The 22,013-nt window shown below is 40.0% G+C and overlaps 1 protein-coding gene across 1 annotated transcript in view; it reads right to left on the bottom strand.

The window, feature by feature from the left end:
• The window catches only part of LOC136833438 (uncharacterized protein PF3D7_1120000-like), a 71,396-nt gene that overhangs the window by 6,879 nt on the left and 42,504 nt on the right, over positions 1-22,013 (bottom strand). Inside the window, exons 5-6 of the mRNA XM_067095599.1 lie at positions 19,149-19,262; positions 3,356-3,502 (exon numbers count right to left, since the gene is read on the bottom strand). The gene's annotated coding sequence lies outside the window, so the exon portion shown is untranslated. The remainder of the gene's footprint in view (positions 1-3,355; positions 3,503-19,148; positions 19,263-22,013) is intronic.

Below are 22,013 nucleotides of genomic sequence, written 5' to 3'. Positions count from 1 at the left end.
ATATATATATAAATATATATATATATATTCCATCAAAACTTTTTATATATATAATGTATCGTATATGTATGAATATATATATATATATATATAGTATATATATTGTATGTGTATATATATATATCATGTATATATATATGTAAATTATGTAAGCACTTGTATATATATATATATATCCCTTTCTATATATATATATGTTCTTATATATATATATATACAATATATTTACAAATGTATATACATTGTATAAAACACATCATAATATATATTCATATATGTATATAATCATATATCATATATTGAAATCATAGTTGAAGATATAATGCAATACTGTATGTTATACTGATAAAAACAATTATACAAATCATATATTGTATATATATATATTATTAACTATGTAAAAAAAATAATATATAGGCATATGCATATATATATATATATATATATATAAACATATATATATTAATACAATATATATATATAATGTAATTTACATGTAACCAACAAACCCCTGAACTTTTACAACGTATGTTTAATAAAATAGCCCATAAATATATTCATCAGAAATTTCCCCCTTGCTGTGAAAGGCAATGGAAGTTGCAATATCAAAGAAATACTGCTAAATGGCAGAATAATCATAATTTGAAGGTTTTTTGATGTAAAACCTCGGGCTCATCGTTTTCATCTGAAAAGAGCATTAAAAGTAAATTTTCAAATGATTTTTGAATTTTCTTGGTGTATAAACCTTCCTTCAGCCCGACAAAGGAATAATTCTCTTCCAAAAAACACCGCTGTGTATATATATGTAATGACTTGTTCATTAAAACAATGTTGATATATAACCAGTTTATGTTATATATTGTATATATATATATAAAATATATAGTTTGTTGGGTTTGTATATATTATATATATATATATGTATATATATGTATAATATATATATATATAAAATATATATATATATATTTATATTATATATATATATTATAACAGAATATATATGTGTGTGTGTATAATATATATATATATAATATATAACAATGGAATATATAATATATATATATTATATATATATATATTGTTACTTATACAAGTAAAATGCCTTGTGTTTGGTTTGCAATATGGCATAGGTGGATGAATTTGAAGGTACTGCTGTTAACGGTTCCTGTAACACACTGATAAAGGGGTATTGTAGGAGCACAGACTAAAGTAATTGCACGGAAGGGGTGGGAGAGAAGAATGGGGAACCTGGGAGCTTTTGCAGCTGTTACTGTCTCAAAAGCAATGTCATATATGTCAATTTGTTTAATGCCTGTGAGTGGCTGACAGATGCATCCTGACAACACCGTAGAGGTTTTGTTGTCTCACTGGTTGCTTGTGTATGTATAAACTAAGCTACTCAACTCCTCTGCCTCTGATGGATAACTCCAGCAGTGACAATGAATTTATGAGTGCTTAAATTTCCAAATAAAAAAAAAAAAAACAAATAAAAGCATCAAGGTGAAATATAAGAAATTAATATACTTCCCAGCATCAAGGATACTCCAACCACAAAGGCACACCCTACTTTTGACTAGCAAAATTACGAAAAAATAAATAAATAAAATAATAAAAATAAGGTGGCCACAGACAGACATAAGATGCTGCTTTATTTTGACTGGTGTGCTGCACAAACCTGACTGTCTACAACCATTTAAGAAGTGTGACTCCAGCTTATACAGCATACTGCTTATTTTATATCTTTTACTTCATTTATTTTAAAAAATCCTGTTTGATGTTTTATTTTCAATTTAATTGATTTTAATAATAAATAGGCTTTTTCGAAGTTGACATACCAGCGAACAGAAATCTTACACAGATTATGAAGTAACATATACAATATAAACTGCCAGCCGTGTTCCATCAAAACTTTTTTTGCATATCAATGTCTCAGTGTATGAATGCAGGCGTACATATACAAGCATGTGCGTTTGTATGTGCACACATATGTATCAGGCTGAAGTAAATTATAGAAAGCACTTGCTGTGCATTTCCTTCCCTTTCTCATTCTGTCCTTATATGGTATGGCATACAATAATTTACAAATCCTTACATTGTCCAAAACACATCATAATATACTTCAGCTTAGGCAATCATACATCACGGGTTGAAATCATAGGTGAAGAGGTAATGCAATATGTTTACTGATAAAAACAATTATATAAATCACATTGTATTAAGGGTTATTAACTTGTAAAAAAATAATTAGGCATAATGCAAGAGAGAGAAGCAGCAAACATACAGTCATTAATACAACTGCATAAGGAAATGTAATTTACATGTAACCAACAAATGAACTGAACTTTTATAATGTACGTTTAATAAAATAGCCCATGCACAAATTGGAATTTCCCGTGCAAAAGGCAATGGAAGTTGCAATATCATAGAGACTGCTAGTGAGAGAACCTGTATCTTCCTAAGCACCTCAGGCTCTACATCTGAAAAAAGCAAAACGTTACAAATTTCAAAGTAATTTCTCAATAAATAAACCTTCCTTCAGCCCGCAAGGAATAATTCTCTTCCAAAAAACAGCGTGTGTCATAGAGCAAGACTTGTTCATTAAAGCAATGTTGAGAGAAACCAGTTTAAATTTGTTATTGTGGCAACGCTAAAAACCAGTTTGTTGGGTTTGTGTTATATCAGCATATAAGCAAAACACAAGGCTAAAATAAATTGTTGGGTTTGCATTATATCATATAACACATTATAACAGAATACAAGCAAAGCAGCAACTACACTAATAATCATGACAATATCACACAAAAAACAATCAAAGCAAAGAAACTAGGATCACAGTGAAGGTGAATTGGAAAACCAGCTGGCAGCAGAGGCAAATGAAATGCGTGCTGCTCGAAGGACAGCCAGAAGGTAAGTGAAACGCACTGTCAAACAGAAGGGTGGGTCTCCCCGCCCTACTGCCAGGTAGGTAACCACCTAACAACCTTGTTAGAATTGAATAGCTGGTTTCCAGCTGTGCTAAAGGTATTTCCATATGTGAAAGACCAAGGGTTTGTATTCATGTGGGAATAATTATGTTTTTGTTTTGCTTCTTTTGAGGATACTGAAAGAAAAACTATTCAAATTCTCAATCACACTAAAATCAGTATCCTACCATTTATATTTTATAGAGATCAAAGAAAAGCATTGCTAAGTCTTTAAACAGTTAAGTGAAAACTGAGCCTCATGCAACAGACAATTTGCCAAGACCCCAGACTCTGAAAGGGTTAATGTATAATAAAAAATATGCTAAATTTGCATTATTTACAAAGATGAAAATTTCAGATGAACAAAATATGTCTAGAAATAATCTTACCTCCAAAATCTCCAATTCAGCAGCTTTGATGTTAGACACATATGAGGCAACATCTACATTAAGCTGATCAAACTTACTTTTGATCTCTACTTTGGATACCTGAATTTCATGCATTTCACCTCTGACCTCTGCAATACGTTTCAACATCTGGAATTAAAAACAGTAGTCGTCACAATAAACTATCTACTAAAACCACAAATACTCAAATATTGGAACCTCAAAAGTTCAAGCAAAGATCCAATGCATTACAGTACTACTCTAAAGGAAGTCTCCTTGTATTTTATAATTTACTTACATTTTTACATTTACTAATTTATTTTTTTCTTTTCTAATAACTGATCTCTTCTTTCTATATTTCACATAACCTTCTGTTATTTCTTTCAAATGAACACCATACTCTTTGGAAGCTTGAATTTCAAGTCAATGACCTGCATGGGCTTGTTCCACATGAAAAGGGTTCATCTTCTGAATAACAATAATAATAATAATAATAATAATAATAACGAGAACCAGTACAAAAAGAGGCATGATTCAGGAGCAAAAGCCCTCCACTGGAGCCTGTGCAAGAAACACCAGCTAGCTTGCAGTAATAAGTGGTATGAACACCAACCTGAGGGAGTGATAGAAAACAATCAGGCAAAGATCCTCTGGGACTATGGTAACAGAACAGATAGGGTGATACGTGCCAATAGACCAGACATGACTGTCAGTTGATTAACAAAATCAAGAAAAAGTGACTGTCAGTTGATTGACAAAATCAAGAAGAAAGTATCACTCATTGATGTCACAATACCATGGGACACCAGAGTAGATGAAAAAGAAAGAGAAAAAATTGACAAGTATCAAGACCTGAAAATCGAAATAAGAAGGATATGGAATATGCCAGTGGAAATTGTACCCATAATCATAGGAACACTAGGCAAAATCCCAAGATCCCTGAAAAGGAATCTGGAAAAACTAGATGACAAAGTAGCTCCAGGACTCATGCAGAAAAGTGTGCTACTAGAAACAGCGCACATAATGAGAAAAGTGATGTACTCCTAAGGAGGCAGGATGCAACCTGGAATCCCACACTATAAAAACCACCCAGTCAAATAGGATGACTATGATAGATAAAAAAAAAATAATAATAATAAATAATAATAATAATAATACAATAATAATAATGAATTGACTATAAGAAAGCCTTCAACATGATGCCGCACATGTGGCTAACAGAATGCCTGAAAATATATGGGGCAGAGGAAAACACCATCAGCTTCCTAAAAAATACAATGGGCAACTGGAATACAGTACTTACACGCTCTGGGATAAGACTAGCACAGGTTAACATCAGGAGAGGGATCTTTCAAGGCAACTCACTGTCCCCACTACTCTCTGTAGTAGCCATGATTCCCATGACAAAAGTACTGCAGAAGATGGATACTGGGTACCGACTCAAGAAAGGAGGCAACAGAATTAACCAACTGATGTTTATGGACGACATCAAGCTGTATGACAAGAGCATCAAGGAAACATACCCTAATCCAGACTGTAAGGGTTGTATCTAGGAACATCAGGATGGGGTTTGAAATAGAAAAATGTGCCTTGGTCAACATACAAAAAGGCAAAGTGACAAGGACCGAAGGGATAAAGCTACCAGGCAGGAATAGCATCAAATACATAGATGAGAGAGGATACAAATACTTGGGAATAATAGAAGAGGATATAAAACACCCAGAGATGAAAGACACGATCAGGAAAGAATATATGCACAGACTTAAGGCAATACTAAAGTCAAAACTCAACACTGGAAACATGACGAAAGCCATAAACACACGGGCAGTACCAGTAACCAGATACAGCGCAGGAGTGGTGGAGTGGGTGAAGGCTGAACTCCGCAGCATAGACCAGGAAACACATGACAATACACAAAGTACTACACCCAACAGCAAATACAGACAGACTATACATAAGATAAAAGGAAGAGGGAAAGGGTTACTAAGCATAGAGGACTGTGCCAACATCGAGAGCAGAGCACTGGGGCAATATCACACAGAATGAAAAACAGAACAGAAGAATGGCACAACAAACCAATGCACAGACAGTACATGAGACAGACTAAAGAACTGGCCAGCGATGAAAGAATGGCAATGGCTACAGAGAGGAGAACTCAAGAAGGAAACAGAAGGAATGCTAACAGCAGCACAAGATCAGGCCCTAAGAACCAGATATGTTCAAAGAACAATAGATGGAAATAACATCTCACCCATATGCAGGAAGTGCAATATGAAAGATGAGACCATGAACCACAAAGCAAACGGATGTCCACCGCTTGCACAGAACCAGTACAAAAAAAGGCATGATTCAATAGCAAAAGCCCTCCACTGGAGCATGTGCAAGAAACACCAGCCAGCTTGCAGTAATAAGTGGTCCGAACACCAACTTGAGGGAGTGATAGAAAACGATCAGGCAAAGATCCTCTGGGACTATGGTATCAAAACAGATGTGACGTTGATTGAAAATCAAGAAGAAAGTATCACTCACTGATGTCACAATACCATGGGACACCAGAGTAGATTAGAAAGAAAGAGAAAAAACTGAAAAGTATCAAGACCTGAAAATAGAAATAAGAAGGATATGGGATATGTCAGTGGAAATTGTACCCATAATCATAGGATCACTAGGCATAGTCCCAAGATCCCTGAAAAGGATTCTGGAAAAACTAGATGCCGAAGTAGCTCCAGGACTCATGCAGAAGAGCGTGTATTAGAAACAGTGCACACAGTGAGAAAAAGAATGGACTAAACAACACTATAGAAGATATAAAACAGAGGCTTAAAGCCATAGCACATACAGTCCAATGGTACATGAACAGGAATAAAGGACACCAACAGAACAAACTATTCAAGACCAACCAGAAAAGACTATAAAGCCAACTAAGAGGGGAAGGCAACCACCAGGAAATCCCTGAAGCCGAGCCAAGTACGAGATTCTGGGAAAACATATGGAGCCATCTGGTATCACACAACAAACATGCAAGATGGCTCCAGGAAGTCAAGGCAGAAGAAATGGGGAGAATAAAACAGAAATTCACCAGGATCACAACAGACACAGCAAGACACCAACTAAAGGAAATGTCCAACTGGAAAGCCCCAGGTCCAGATGAAGTCCATGGGTACTGGCTCAAAAATTTTAAGGCCCTACACCCATGAATAGCAGAACTCCTCCAGCATTGTATCACAAACTACTAGTGCCCAAATGGATGACCACAGGGAGAACATCCTTAGTACAGAAAGACAAGAACAGGGGATATATAGTAAGTACTGTCACCTGCCTATCAATAATGTGGAAGTTACTAACAGGTATATTCAATGAAAGGCTATAAAACTACCGAGAACATAATCACCATCCCCCACAAACAGAAGGGCTGCAGCAGGAAGTGTAGGGGCACAAAAGACCAGCTCCTGATAGACAATATGGTAATGAAGAATAGTAAGAGAAGAAAAACCAACCTAAGCATGGCATGAATTGACTACAAGAAAGCCTTCAACAATATACCGCACATGTGGCTATAGAATGCCTGAAAATATATGGGGCAGAGGAAACACCATCAGCTTCCTAAAAAATACAATGTGCAACTGGAATACAGTACTTACAAGCTCTGGGATAAGACTAACAAAGGTTAACATCAGGAGAGGGATCTTTCAAGGCAACTCACTGTCCCCACTACTCTTCAAAGTAGCCATGATTCCCATGACAAAAGTACTGCAGAAGGTGGATGCAGGTACCAACTCAAGAAAGGAGGCAACAGAATTAACCATCTGATGTTCATGGACAACATCAAGCTGTATGGTAAGAGCATCAAGGATACAGATATCCTAATCCAGACTGTAAGGATTGTATCTGGGGACATCAGGATGGAGTTTAGTATAGAAAAATGCACCTTGGTCAACATACAAAAAGGCAAAGTGACAAAGACTGAAGGGATAAAGCTACCAGACAGGAATAGCATCAAACAAATACTGTACCTGGGAATAACAGAAGGAGAGGATATAAAACACAAAGAGATGAAGGACATGACCAGAAAAGAATATATGCAGAGACTTAGGGCGATCCTGAAGTCAGAACTCAACGCTGGAAACATGACAACAACGTTAAACACATGGACAGTACCAGTACTACCTGTAATCAGATACAGTACAGGAGTAGTGGAGTGGGTGAAGGCTGAGTTCCGCAGCATAGACCAGAAAACTAGAAAACACATGACAATACACAAAGTACTACACCCAACAACAAATACAGACAGACTATACACTATACATAAGACAAAAGGAAGGAGGGAGAGGTCTACTGGGCATAGAGGACTGCGTCAACATCGAGAGCAGAGCACTGGGGCAATATCTGAAAACCAGTGAAGACGAGTGGCTAAGGAGTGCATGGGGAGAAGGACTAATAAAAGTAGACGAAGACCCAGAAATATACAGAGACAGGAGAATGAAAAACAGAACAGAGGAGTAGCACAACAAACCAATGCACGGACAGTACATGAGACAGACGAAAGAACTGGCCAGCGATGAAACATGGCAATGGATACAGAGGGGAGAACTCAAGAAGGAAACAGAAGGAATGCTAACAGCAGCACAAGATCAGGCCCTAAGAACCAGATATGTTCAAAGAACAATAGATGGAAATAACATCTCACCCATATGCAAGAAGTGCAGTATGAAAGACGAGATCATAAACCACAAAGCAAGCGAATGTCTGGCGCTTGCACAGAACCAGTACAAAGAGGCATGATTCAGTAGCAAAAGCCCTCCACTGGAGCCTGAGCAGGAAACACGAGCTAGCTTGCAGTAATAAGTGGTACAAACACCAACCTGAGGGAGTGATAGAAAACGATCAGGCCAAGATCCTCTGGGATTATGGTATCAGAACAGATGGGGTGATACATGCCAATAGACCAGATGTGATGTTGATTGAAAATCAAGAAGGTATCACTCACTGATGTCACAATACCATGGGACACCAGAGTAGATTAGAAAGAAAGAGAAAATAATTGATAGGTATCAAGACCTGAAAACAGAAATAAGAAGGATATGGGATATGTCAGTGGAAATTGTACCCATAATCATAGGAATACTAGGCACGATCCCAAGATCCCTGAAAAGGAATCTGGAAAAACTAGATGCCAAAGTAGCTCCAGGACTCATACAGAAGAGTGTGCTACTGGAAACAGTGCACATAGTGAGAAAAGTAATGGACTCCTACGGAGGCAGGATGCAACCTGGAACCCTGTACTATAAATACCACCCAGTCGAATAGGATGACTGAGATAGAAAAAATTAAAAATAATAATAATAATACTGTGGAGCTGACTTATGGAGACACCAAGCACAAGATGCATATTTTAAAATTTCTGAGTTATATTTTTAATTGTGGTCATGTAGCCCTCCAGGGGCACACCTTTTGATAAACTTATCATAAAAATCAAAACCCTGCTTTTTTATGTAATCTTGCTAGCAGACAGACAAACACACTAACCAAACATATAGCCTTATCAGTGGTATGAATAACAAAAAACTGAACAGGAAGTCACACGGGAAGAGTGAAAAGTAGAACAAATGGAAAGCATCAGTGCAATGTAAAAAGGTATAACCGAGTGATACAGGGTCAGTTCAGCAAAAATCTGGCACACATTAGTTTTCTACACATGACATACTGTAATTGTACAATGATTCTTTGTGTTATCTCTTTGATCTCCAGTTGCATTACTTTCTTTTATTTATCATATGTTCCCCATCAGTTATCAAATTTCTTTAACTCTGTGCTGCTTTCAATTTCATCCAAATGGTGGATGAAATGGTAATAACCTAATGCTAGATCTAGACTTACTCTTAACTTTCAGCCATAAATAAGCATGAATACTGCACTGACTTTTCAACACACTTCCATGCAACACAGAAATTGTCCTAAAATTTCATCCCTTGTAAGCACACAAACCCATACTTTTATTATATCGTGAGCAGCATATTGAAGGGAATGCTCATAACTAAAAAAAAAAAATCTTAATTTATCAAAGGGGAGCATCAAAGTCATAAAGTCAAATCATAAAAAACCAAAGTTATACCGTATAATAATACAGAATATAACTATTATTAAATAAGGGATTTTGACAAAGGAAAAATCTATTTCTGAGGGAGGCCCTGTGTCATCCGGTGAAATATCCATCCAGCACATATTTCTAGGTAAATACTTTGCTAAATATACCAGAGAAAAAAGCTATCAGGAATGCTGGGGTTACTACCCCAGATCGATCATCTATAATAAAATAGACGCCGGTATAGGTAAGGGTGAGTGATTGTTGTCACTGCCACAGGACCACACTCTGATGATATCCCAATGACAAAACCCCGAATGTGGGGAGCTGATCCAGCGCCCATACTCACCCGCCCGCCAACCAACGACCCCAGCGCCATCTGAACTCATTCCAGGCTAGCACCCCCCACAAGCTTGGTATGCCTACTCGGGAGGGAAACCTAGATCCTGGGGGGTCACAGACACAGGGCCTCCTCAGAAATAGATTTTTCCTTTGTCAAAATCCCTTTCTGAGCTCGTCCCTGTGTCAGCCGGTGAAATCATAACAGAGAATCATACCAAGTCTTGGTGAAAGTCTAAAAGTGATAAACATTTAGGTGATCATGTATAAAAACACCATTATTAAAAATAATTTTAATTATCCCCAAAATATAATTAAATACTATAGGCATAGCAGAACAACTGAGTTATGACTAGGGATATAATCTATACTATAATAAAGGACATGAGAATCAACTATATACATCATTAATACTATAGTGGCGAGGTACTGACACTAAATAAATGACAAAACTTATAAGGGTACCTCCGGCCTTAAAACTAAATCACAGTGAGTATAACATATCACACACTTAAAACTAACACCGCAAGATTGTACATTATAATATTAGGAGCCAGGCTGTGAGGCATGTCTGGTCCAGAAGAAAATGGCAGGGCAAATAAATGAGGCAGGCGGGGGGGGAAAGGATAAGGATTAAAGGTTAATTTAAGGTGGAGGGATAATGCTCCCACAGCCACCGCAGGGAATTTCAGAGCTTCCAGTGATTTCAGATAGTGGCGTTTAAACACTGATGGAGATTTCCAACCCGTGTACTTCTTCAGCTCAGCGAAATTCATATTATGAAAATAATTAGTAGAGGTAGCCACCGCTCGGATATCATGAACCTTAGGGACTGAATCCGGGTTAGCTACCGCTCGGATATCATGAACATTAGGGACTGAATCCGGGTTAGCTTGCTTAATAAAGTACAGGATTTGTTGTCTTATAGCCTTTAAAGAAAGTGTTCCACCTTTTTCCCTGATAAAAAGAGGACCAGACAAACACTGAGAAGTTCTTTGTAAGTAGGCCCTCAAGGTAGCGACTGGGCATAAGGACAGGTCTTGTGGAAGAGGGACAACCTTCCAGGGGGACCACCTATCCTGAGGGTCTTCATTTTTTGCTAAGAATCTTTGATCTGGGGAAAGCAGAACTTCTCCTGACAGGAGGAAATCTACGTGACTGACACCTCTAGAGAGAGCAGACAGTTCTGAAATTCTGGCACCTGAAGCTAGACTAATTAAGAACAAGGTCTTCCTTAACAGATTTAAATAAGAACATTGATCATTATTAGGCTAATTTTAGAACATCATTAAGGAACCAGGAAACCGTATGTGGACGGGTCACTGGTCGCAAACGGGCGCATGCTCTAGGAATGGATGAAAAGTATGAATCTGTTAAATCAATCTTAAAGCCATGCAAAACACCTTTTCAAAGCTGATTTTGCTGTGGTTATGGTGGCCAGAGCCAGACCCTTTCAAACAGTGACCTGAAGAATGATATTGCCAAATTGGCGGTCATGGTTTGGGCTTCAGATTCCTTTAAAAAGGATGCCAACTTTTAACTGCTGAGTCATACTGTCTGAGGGTAGAATCTCTTTTATCTGATTCAAGAAACAGAGTATTAATGGGATCAATATCCACCCCTCTCTGAGCGGTGAATTTCATAGTCCATAAAGCCAGGGCATTCAGAATTTTTGAGGAAGTGACACAGTCCTTGTTTGCACTATTTGAGTCAGCTGTGGCTTGGGTATTTGATGACATCGTAACTTGAGCTCCAGAAGAAGAGGGAACCAATTGCTCTTCGGCCAGTTGGGAGCTACCAAGGCCACTTGGCCTTCGAATGACCTGAGCTTGTGCAACACCGGCATCAGTAGGTTTATTGGCAGAAACATATATTTTCTGCCAATTGTTCCAGTCTATGGACATTGCATCCGTGGCATGAGCTTGAGGGTCCAGGTTGGGAGCAACATAACAAGGGAGTTTGTGATTGCTTTCGTGGCAAACAAGTCCACCTGAAGGCCCGAACCTGACGCATGATCCATTCGAAAGAAGCCTTGTCCAGGGACCATTCTGACTCCAGGGAGCTGTTCTGGACAGGAGTCTGCAATAACATTCGGACCCCTGCTAGATGGGTAGCTGACAGGTGCCAGTCGTGTTTCTCCGCTAGTGAGAAGATGGCTATCATCACTTGGTTTATCCGGCTTGATTTGGAACCCCCTCTGTTCATGCAATGTACTACTACCGCGCTGTCCAACACCAGCCTGATATGAACCTGGTTGGCGGGGCGAAGTTTTTTCAGGGTTAGAAATACTGCCATCGCTTCCAAAATGTTTATATGGAACTGATGGAACATTGTGGACCATGTACCCTGTACCTTTTCTTTTGGTGAGTATCCTCCCAAGCCGCTTAACGAAGCATCTGTGTGGATTATTAAAGCTGGAGGGGGAAATTGAAGGGGAACTGACTTTGAAAGACCCTTGACTGTGGACCACGGCCGGAGTCTTTTCCTTAGCACTTGAGGAACTAATGACACTTTGTCCCTGAGTTTGATATTGGCTCGTCTTCGCCACACTCTGCTTATGTCTTTCAGCTTTGTTTTTAGAAGCAGGTCTGTTACAGATGCGAATTGAAGGGAACCCAAGATTCTTTCTTGCGTTCTGCGAGAGGCTTTCCTGTTTTTGAGGAATTGCCTGGTAGCTTTGGCTATCTCCCTTCGTTTGGCTGGTGGAAATACACAGTTTGTGTGAAACTAGGTCCCACTGGATGCCTAGCCACTGAAATCGAGCCTCCGGAGTTAGGCGGGACTTCGCCCTGTTTATCTGAAAGCCTAAGGATTCCAGAAACTCGATCACTATGGCCGTAGCTCTCCGGCACTCCTCCACGTTGGATGCCCAGATTATCCAATCGTCTAGGTATGCGGCTAGCGATATCCCCCGGGACCGTAACTGTTGTACTTCCGTTTCCGCCAGCTTCGTAAAGATTCTGGGTGCTATGTTGAGCCCGAATGGCATGACCCGGAACGAGTACGCCTGTTTCCCCAGTCTGAAACCTAGGAAGGGAGAGAAGTTCCGCGCAATCGGGACGTGATAATATGCGTCTGAAAGATCTATAGAGGTGGTGACGGCTCCACGAGGAAGTAGAGTCCGCACCTGCGCGATTGTAAGCATGCGAAATTTGTCGCATTGTATATAAAGATTGAGACGCAACAGATCCAGGATTACTCTTTGTTGACTGGAGTTTTTCTTGGGAACACTGAACAGCCTGCCTTGAAATTTCAGGTGTCTCACTTTCTTTATGGCCCTCTTTAGGAGTAATTCCGTCAAAAAGTCCCAGAGCTTTGGAGGACGGTTGATGAAATCTGGTCAAAGGGGAAGGTCCTTTGATCCAGCTCCAGCCCAAACCTTTGGAGACTATACTGTGGGCCCATGGACTGAAGGTCCACCGGTCCCTGAACAGATAAAGTCTGCCGCCTACCTGATTGTTCTCACTGGGAGGGAGCAGGCTTGCCTCCTCTACAGCGGCCTCCTCTTCCCGGGAGGGGGTCGCGAGGCAGCCTTGCCTCTGAAGGAGGCTCGCTCTAGTACCCCGCGCTCCTATTAAGACCCCAAAAAGACCCTGGCCCTCATAAGAAGGGTTAAATACCGGAGACGCCAAGGGAAGGAGCGGCAAGAGAGTGTTGAGCTGGCTGCACCAGCATGAACTGTTGGGGTTGGGCCTTCGAGGTAGAAGGCTGGCAAACTGTTGAGACAGGTATGGCCTGGACAACAGCCTGCTGGTGTTGCCTCCTGTGCCTCCTGTATCGCTTGCCAGGTCTACCCTGAGGGCCGCCGGACTCGGGGGTCTTCCGCTTAAAGGCGGGGATACCCCAGCAGGAGCGCAGACTCTGATTTGCCCTGGTTGCCTCTGCCAGGACATTGTTGACTTCTTCTTCCGGGAAGATGTTAGCCCCCCAGAAGGAACTTTTCATGAGCTTATTAGGCTCATGTCTGATGGTAGCATCGTTAAAGATGAATTTGCGGCAATTCAATCGTGCTACCATAAAGTCAAACAAGTCCGCCTGAAATCCCGCCAATAGGGACTTTGTCAGGACTTGGAAGAGTTGCTCCTCCGCGAATGTCACAGCGGTTGCTTCCGCCAGGCACAGTGAGTTCAGTGATCGGCTCAGCCGACACCTAGCCTCAAACTCTGCTTTGAGGAGAGCCTCTGGCAATTTGGGAAGCTGTTCACTGAATAGATTAGATGCGCACTCCGGTCCAGCTTACCCGGTAAAGGTGGCCGGGCATCTTTCCAGAACTCATCGTCTCGGGAAGATCAGCAAGGTGGGATCAGTCTCCGGAGCTGAGGCAACGGCTTACCCTCCGAGCAAGCCTGGGCCGTCGCGAGGGCTACCTTAGTCATGCAGGGGTTGGGATCTTATCACCCAACGAGAACATTGTGAAGTTGCCCTTGAAGGGGGTCAACTTTGTGTTCTCCGCCTGCCATTCATTACAGGAGCACATCAAGGCGGACTGCGCCCGGTCCCTCGGGAAGATTACTGTCTCCTTTGGGACCTTATCCGACCTCACCCAAGCTTCCTCCATCAGTCTGGTGAAGCCTGGGTAGGGGGACAGCAGATCAGGAGGAAAGAATTCTAACTCCTCGAGTCTGCGCGTGCCTAGACCCTTGATGGTAAGGGTATCTTCATGCCGGGGAGCATGAAGGGCAAAACACCATGGATTTCCCTTATCGCATGGAGGGAGGGCGGTGGCGTCCGGAACGGGATAATGTACTGCGGACCCGCCGGAGCGCATGAACCCGGAGAGCATGGTCTCCTGGCTCTGCAGCCTCTCCGTAAGCTTACTCAGCTTAGTATCCACCTCCGTAGAAAATTTTTGCAAGAGCATCCCTGCAAAAGCCTCCAGGTCAAAGGCAGGCTGGCGAGGAGGGCTAGCCTAGCTGCCCTCGAACTTGCACTCTTAGCTGAGATAGTGGCCTTGCCTGTGGAAGCCACCGGACTATCATCCCGTGGCTTCCCCGGAGGGAAGGGGGATGCTTTGCAGGAAGTCGCGGACTTATAGCCCTTGGCCTTCCAAGTCTTCTTCAATTTGGGGACAGTGGATTGTGCACCGTCCCTCAAAAGAGAAGACTTATGAAATCCCTGAAAAGAAGCAGTGGAAGAAGGAGAATCAAAAAGGGAGCCCGCCCCACTGCCTGCCTCGCTACCTCCCCACCTACCTCCTGGTCCTGTTCCGTGTTCATAGGTTCCAGGTCAAGATCTATGGCCGCTACTTCCTCCGACACCTCGGCGTAGAGGCTTTCGTCCTGGAGAGGCTGAGTTTCTACCCGGATCTGCTCGATAATAGGAGCAGCGACTACCGCAGGGACAGCCGCTGAGATCCGGGCGCCGGGGTAAAGCAAGTTCCGGATGTTCTCATCGAGAACATACAGTTTCCCCGACGGAACATTTCTTCCGAACCCAGCCACCCAGGCTTGAAGAGAACCCAAGGCGTCACTCCGGGAAGCTTCGTCGGCCTGGAAGAGGGGAGGGACTTAACGACCGAGCGCTTGGTGAGATATATATAATTCATATATTAAGCCCATAACGTAAATAGAACAAGTGAGGATACCAGGAAAACTAAAGGCAGTAACTATAAGCTTACCGACTCGTCCTGGACACGCTCGTAAAGAGCGAAGCAGACCTCACAACCGTCCGGGTGCCACACGATTAGGTCATCCAGCTGGACTGCACAGCCAGCATGGGATCGACAGACGACATGCCCATAGGGCTGGTGCAGTACCACAGAGCACCCGGGCTCCTCACAACGAACCGTCTGTAAGTATAACAGTATATGAACCTACTAATTTAAGGGACTTCAAACTATACTAGGTATTGGAGTATGTTAAAATAATTTATACCGGACCTGCCGGAGCATTCCGGCGGGACGATAAATTAGAGCAAAACATGACCACACTAGATCAAGGAGCGCCGGAGATAGTTCGGCGGAGCAGGACCTTAATCTAGGATCATGCAACTCTTAATAGTAATTTTACTTAAGAATAAATACTGCCGGAGCCCGGAAGCAGGCCTTAGTTTATACCGGGTCCACCAAAGCATTCCGGTGGGGTAAAAAACTGGAGCAAAACATGATATATGCATAAATTCTAACGGCACTAAGTAACTGGTTAACAATATAGGATAACAATACACTGTAGGTCGCCGTGTTCGAGTCAGACCCTCCGGGATCCCGCACCTCGACACTTGGTTACAGTGGGAAGGCGGGTAAATCATTACCATGAGTCATTATGCAGCTAGAGAGCTAGGTGTGACTAAAGCCAACCCACGGAAGACCAAAAGTACCGGAGGCAATGGGAGGGCCGGGGACGGCGGAACGGAATTAGCGAGCAAGTGTTTGAACCCTGAAAGCGATCGGAGTTCAGCTCGATCCACCGGAGAGCGAACCAACGAAACACTAGCCAAGCGGATGACATTAGGACGGGGCCCAGGAGCGTGGGTGACTCGACTGGGAACCCGACCAGTCCCCCTCCGGGTGACAATCGGAGACCGACGCCTCACACGTGAGGAGATGACATACCACTGGCAAGACGGGGTTTGAGGGAAAGTGGGACCGAGTTTTATTTTTAACAGACATCCCCACTACTGACTCCCTCCCAAGGGCGCAAACAAATGTATCGACTACCTATTCGTAGGGAGACTCATGACACTCACCTAAGTACTAGGAAGGATAGGGTAACAGCATTAATCTAAAGTAATCACCAAACTCTCACCCTCCTCATGAAGGCGCAGCCCAGACAATCGGGGAGGAGAGAAGGAAGAAGGAGAGGGTTGAAAGGGAGAGAAATTCCTGTAACGTAGTCCAACCAGCAACCGACCCATAGGGTAGAAGGGCAATGCTTGAAGAAGATTCCCCATATTGTTTGTCTTCTCTCTCCTCACCAGAGGGAGGAGGGGACAGGGGTTTCAGATACTCAAGCAAAACCAAAACAAGCGGTAAGGCGGATGGAACAACAAACAGGAACTCCCTCGACCAGCCTACCCCTCCCTCCCCCGCTCAAGCGACATAGTCGGGAGAGATGGGAGCTAAGACAATGCGAAACCTAACCTGAATGGCCTAACCCACCGATTGGAACGAGAGGGTTAGGCTAGGATCCCCAATTTCTAATAAAATATCATTAAAATTAACCAGTATACATATAAGTACCCGTAATATGAATAATTATATAAAATTATAAGAACTTGTGCTAAGCGTATAGCCTAACTGAGCAAGGCGAACAGGAAGTAGGCAGCCATTAGACTGCACCTGACGCCGAGCTTGGATATCATAATAAAGTTAAATTATTCATGACATCCAATACACCATAGGTCAGAAGCTGACAAAAGAAAGCACCATCCTGGAGAGGGATCTACTCGAACGAGAGCCTGGTATACGCTATGAATTAACTATAAGAACCAAAATAAGAGGAGGAGGCCTCCGTAAGGAATAACGCTAATCAAGGTACCAGGACCGGCCCGACATAGAAAAACGTCTCCAAAGGGAACTTCTTCAAGGGGAATTATAAAACCTGAATGAAAATGTAAGCAACCGAAAGAAACCCTTGCAGAAACCAGCTGCAAGAGTGTACTTCAAGGTCATCATGGCTGAGGCGGCGAACGCCGGGAGCGTCGATATATGACCCTGTAAATATTAATTAACGGGCCTATAAGAGCCTCACAAGTAGTAAAACCCCACAAGAAGATGGTACTTAACTTAGACACGGTGAAATTACTTGATGACATGATGAATTCAATCCAAAATTTGCCAAAAAAGGGGCAGCACAAAAAACGCTTTGGTAAAGAAGCACGTGCTAGAATGGAATGAGTTCAGATGGCGCTGGGGTCGTCGGTTGGCGGGCGGGTGAGTATGGGTGCTGGACCAGCTCCCCACATTCCAGGGTTTTGTCACTGGGATATCTTCAGAGTGCGGTCCTGTGGCAGTGACAACAATCACTCACCCTTACCTATACCGACGTCTATTTTATTACAGATGATTGATCTGGAGGTAGTAACCCCAGCATTCCTGATAGCTTTTTTCTCTGGTATATTTAGCAAAGTATTTACCTAGAAATATGTGCTGAATGGATATTTCACTGGCTGACACAGGGACAACCTCAGAAAATATCATTTTAATTATTTTTTTGGTACACAATTATTCTTTTATGTAGAAAAAATTAAGATATTATGACAGCTATGTCTTAATAATATTATTTGCTCTTATTGGGCTACAGATCCCTGAAAGAAAAATCCATCTACTGAGTGGGTTACTAGACTGAAATCTCATTAACAACCTACTGCTTCATGGTGCCATGAAAAAAGTTCAGAAATTGTCCATAAACCTATCAAATAATTTTTTTGAACTATCATACCCTAGGATCATTATTTTGACATTAAACTGTCCCAAAATATGGATAACTAATAATCTATTTGAGGCCTTAAGAGGCTCATAGCCTTTAACAAGATGTGGACTCAAATTATGCCAAACCATCGTAAAATCAGAAAGGAAATGCGCATAATTAAAAGATTTCAGAAGAATAAAATGAGGTGAAGCAGGAAAATATTGTAATGTATTTAACTAGTTTTCCTACTTGGGAAAACTATTTTAAAAGAGTGATGTGAAGACAGATATAATAACCTAACCAGTCAAAATTTTAATTACTACAGTAGCACCTCAACTTAACAGATACTTTGGGGTGCTGCAACAGTTCCTAACCTAAACTAACCTGCAGTTTTACTGCAAAAACAATATTCCACACTTGAATATTTTCTAAATATCTTAGAGCTAACTGCAATTCCACATACAGCACTGTAGTTCCTAACCTAAACTAACCTGTACAATTTTACTGCTTAAAAACAATACAATGTACTAACATAAATTGACAAGAGCCAAAATACTTTAAAACAGTGGATTTTGTTTGACATTAGAGGCAAATGACAGAATGGGAAACCCACATTACCACAGAATACAACTATGGTGTTACCAGTAATTCATATGGAATTAGAGTAGTAAAATAAATTAAGAGGCTAATAAGTATAAGCATTTGCATGTATAATGTGATTCAAAAGTCCCTGTGTGCTTCCTAAAATGGCCAGATACTGAGAGCACGATACACAAGCAGCCAGATCTGACACCACAGAGAGACCCTGCCTTATCAAGGATGGATCTTTGCTTATCTCAATAATGATCAAGTCAAAGAAAATTTCCATCTTGGTACCCTACAAGGAAACTAATAACATAATGTGCATTGGGTAAACACTAAGAGGAGCTGTTTCAAAGGTTGACAAAAAGATACATTTATATTAACCGATGATGAGACAGGAAGAAATGAAATACTTAGGAACAAAACACTAAAACTAATGTCTTACCTGCTCTTCATGAATCTGAATTGACTCATTTTCATGCTTAAGTTGGCTGAGTTTCTCTTCCTTTTTTGTAATATCTTCCATCAGCTCACATTTAGCATCATATTTAATTCTTACCTGTAATGAATGAATGATTTTAGTTATCCGGCATCGTGACTTCTATGGTCATTGATGCCAATGTCAATTAAAGGACTACTTAGTGTAGTATATTTATAATAATTACAGCTCTTGTTAGGTTAGCACAGCTCAGTATCATCATATTCTGACACACTGAAATGTTTTTAAATGTCCAGAAATTAAATTCAACATATATACAACATCTGGACAATAACCAATCTGTCAAAGGAATGTTAAAATTAAGTAAATCATAAAATTATACAGGTAATGCTTAGGGGTGGTTATATATTTGTCTGTGTGCATATGCTTTCTTCCTTCTTCTTTTCAGTGAATTTACTCCTTTCTGAAATGTAATTATTATGATTATTATAACAATCAAACTACAGCATTCTTTGTATCGATGGAGCAGATTTTATTTTGAAGTCAACTTTTTGTTAAACTGGTTGATAAATTCACAACACATGTGATTATTATGAGTATTATTATAGCAATCAAACTACAGCATTCTTTGTATTGATGGTGGAGATTTTATTTCTAACCGTCAACTTTTTGTTATACTGGTTGAAAATAAATTCACAACATGGTTGATTAACCCTTAAACGCCTACTGGACATATCATACGCCAACTAAAATTGTCTGTTGGGTGCCAAGTGGACGCATCGTACATTGACTACAAAAATTTCAACCTTCGTCAACTTTGACTCAACCGAAATGGTCGAAAAACACAATTGTAAGCTAAAACTCTTACATTCTAGTAATATTCAATCATTTACCTTCATTTTGCAACAAAATTGGAAGTCTCTAGCACAATATTTCGATTTATGGTGAATTTTTGAAAAACTTTTTCCTTACGTCCAACAGTGGTAACTCGGCCAAAATTTCAGAAATTCTTTCGTCATTTTGTCGTAATTTTTGCACTGTTTTATATTAGCCGTTACATAAAGTTTTATATATGAAAATGTGCGCAATTTCATGTAAAATACAGCAAAATACAACCCATGGTTGTAGCTTTTATCAGTTTGGAAATATTTTCATATAAACCACGATAAGTGCCAAAATTTCAACCTTCGGTCAACTTTGACTCGACCGAAATGGTAAAAAATGACTCGACCGAAATGGTCAAAAAACGCAATTGTAAGCTAAAACTCTTACATTCTAGTCATATTCAATCATTTACCTTCATTTTGCAACAAATTGGAAGTCTCTAGCATAATATTTCGATTTATGGTGAATTTTTGAAAAAACTTTTTCCTTACGTCCGCGCCAGAAATTCTTTCGTCACTTTGTCGTAATGTTTGCACCGTTTTATATTAGTCGTTACATAAAGTTTTATATATGAAAATGTGCGCAATTTCATGTAGAATACAACAGAAAATAACTCATGGTTGTAGCTTTTATCAGTTTTGAAATATTTTCATATAAATCACGATAACTGCCAAAATTTCAACCTTCGTCAACTTTAACTCGAGCTAAATGGTAAAAACGCAATTATAAGCTAAAACTCTTACATTCTAGTAATATTCAATCATGTACCTTCATTTTGCAACAAACTAGAAGTCTCTAGCACAATATTTCGATTTATGGTGAATTTCTGAAAAAAACACTTTTTCCTTATGTCTGCCATGTAACTCGCCGAACATCTCAGAAATTCTTTCAAACGCGTTGTCGTAATGTTTGCATCGTTTTACATTAGTCATTACATAAACTTTTATATATGAAAATGTGCGTAATTTCATGTAGAATACAACAGAAAATAGCTCATGGTTGTAGCTTTATCAGTTTTGAAATATTTTCACATAAATCACGATAACTGCCAAAATTTCAACCTTCTGTCAACTTTAACTCGACCAAAAATGGTAAAAAAACGCAATTGTAAGCTAAAACTCTTACATTCTAGTAATATTCAATCATTTACCTTCATTTTCCAATAAATTGGAAGTCTCTAGCACAATATTTCAATTTATGGTGAATTTTTAAAAAACATTTTCCTTTACGTCCACCGGCAGTAACTCGGCCAACATCTCAGAAATTCTTTCACACGTTGTCGAAATGTTTGCACCGTTTTACATTAGTCGTTACATAAACTTTTATATATGAAAATGTGCGCAATTTCATGTACAATACAACAGAAAAAACTCATGGTTGTAACTTTTATCAGTTTTGAAATATTTTCATATAAATCACGATAAATAGAAAAAATTCGACTTTCGGTCAACTTTAACTCGACCGAAATGGTCGAAAACTGCAATTGTAAGCTAAAACACTTATAGTCTAGTAATATTCAATCAATTAGCTTCATTTTTCAACAAACAGGAAGTCTCTAGCACAATATTTCGATTTATGGTGAATTTTTGAAAAAAACATTTCTTTACATCCGCGTGTTACAAATTCATGCATCATTTTGTGATAATATTTTCTCTGTGTTGCTTTGATCGTTTTACAATTTGTTATATACCAAAATCATTGCAATTTAGTGTACAATACAAAGAAAAAAAAAATAACCCGTTAGCTTTAACCGTTTTGCTCACAGCGCGATTTGTATAAAATTATATATGAAAAATTTTTTTTGCACTGTCATATATTTCAATATTTATATAAGATAATGATATTTTTTTCATTTCTGATGGTTGCATACTAAACTTCAGGCAATGACAAAAAAAAAGAAGCCAAAAATGAACTCTTAATCTTAAAAACTAAGCGTGCTGTGATTTTTTTAAAAAAACTTTTTTTCCGCTTCGGAGCTAACTCCCG

This window comes from Macrobrachium rosenbergii, chromosome 51 (genome assembly GCF_040412425.1).
Source record: "Macrobrachium rosenbergii isolate ZJJX-2024 chromosome 51, ASM4041242v1, whole genome shotgun sequence".
Classification (NCBI taxonomy): Eukaryota; Metazoa; Arthropoda; class Malacostraca; order Decapoda; family Palaemonidae; genus Macrobrachium; species Macrobrachium rosenbergii.
This window is presented reverse-complemented; position numbering and strand designations above follow the sequence as displayed.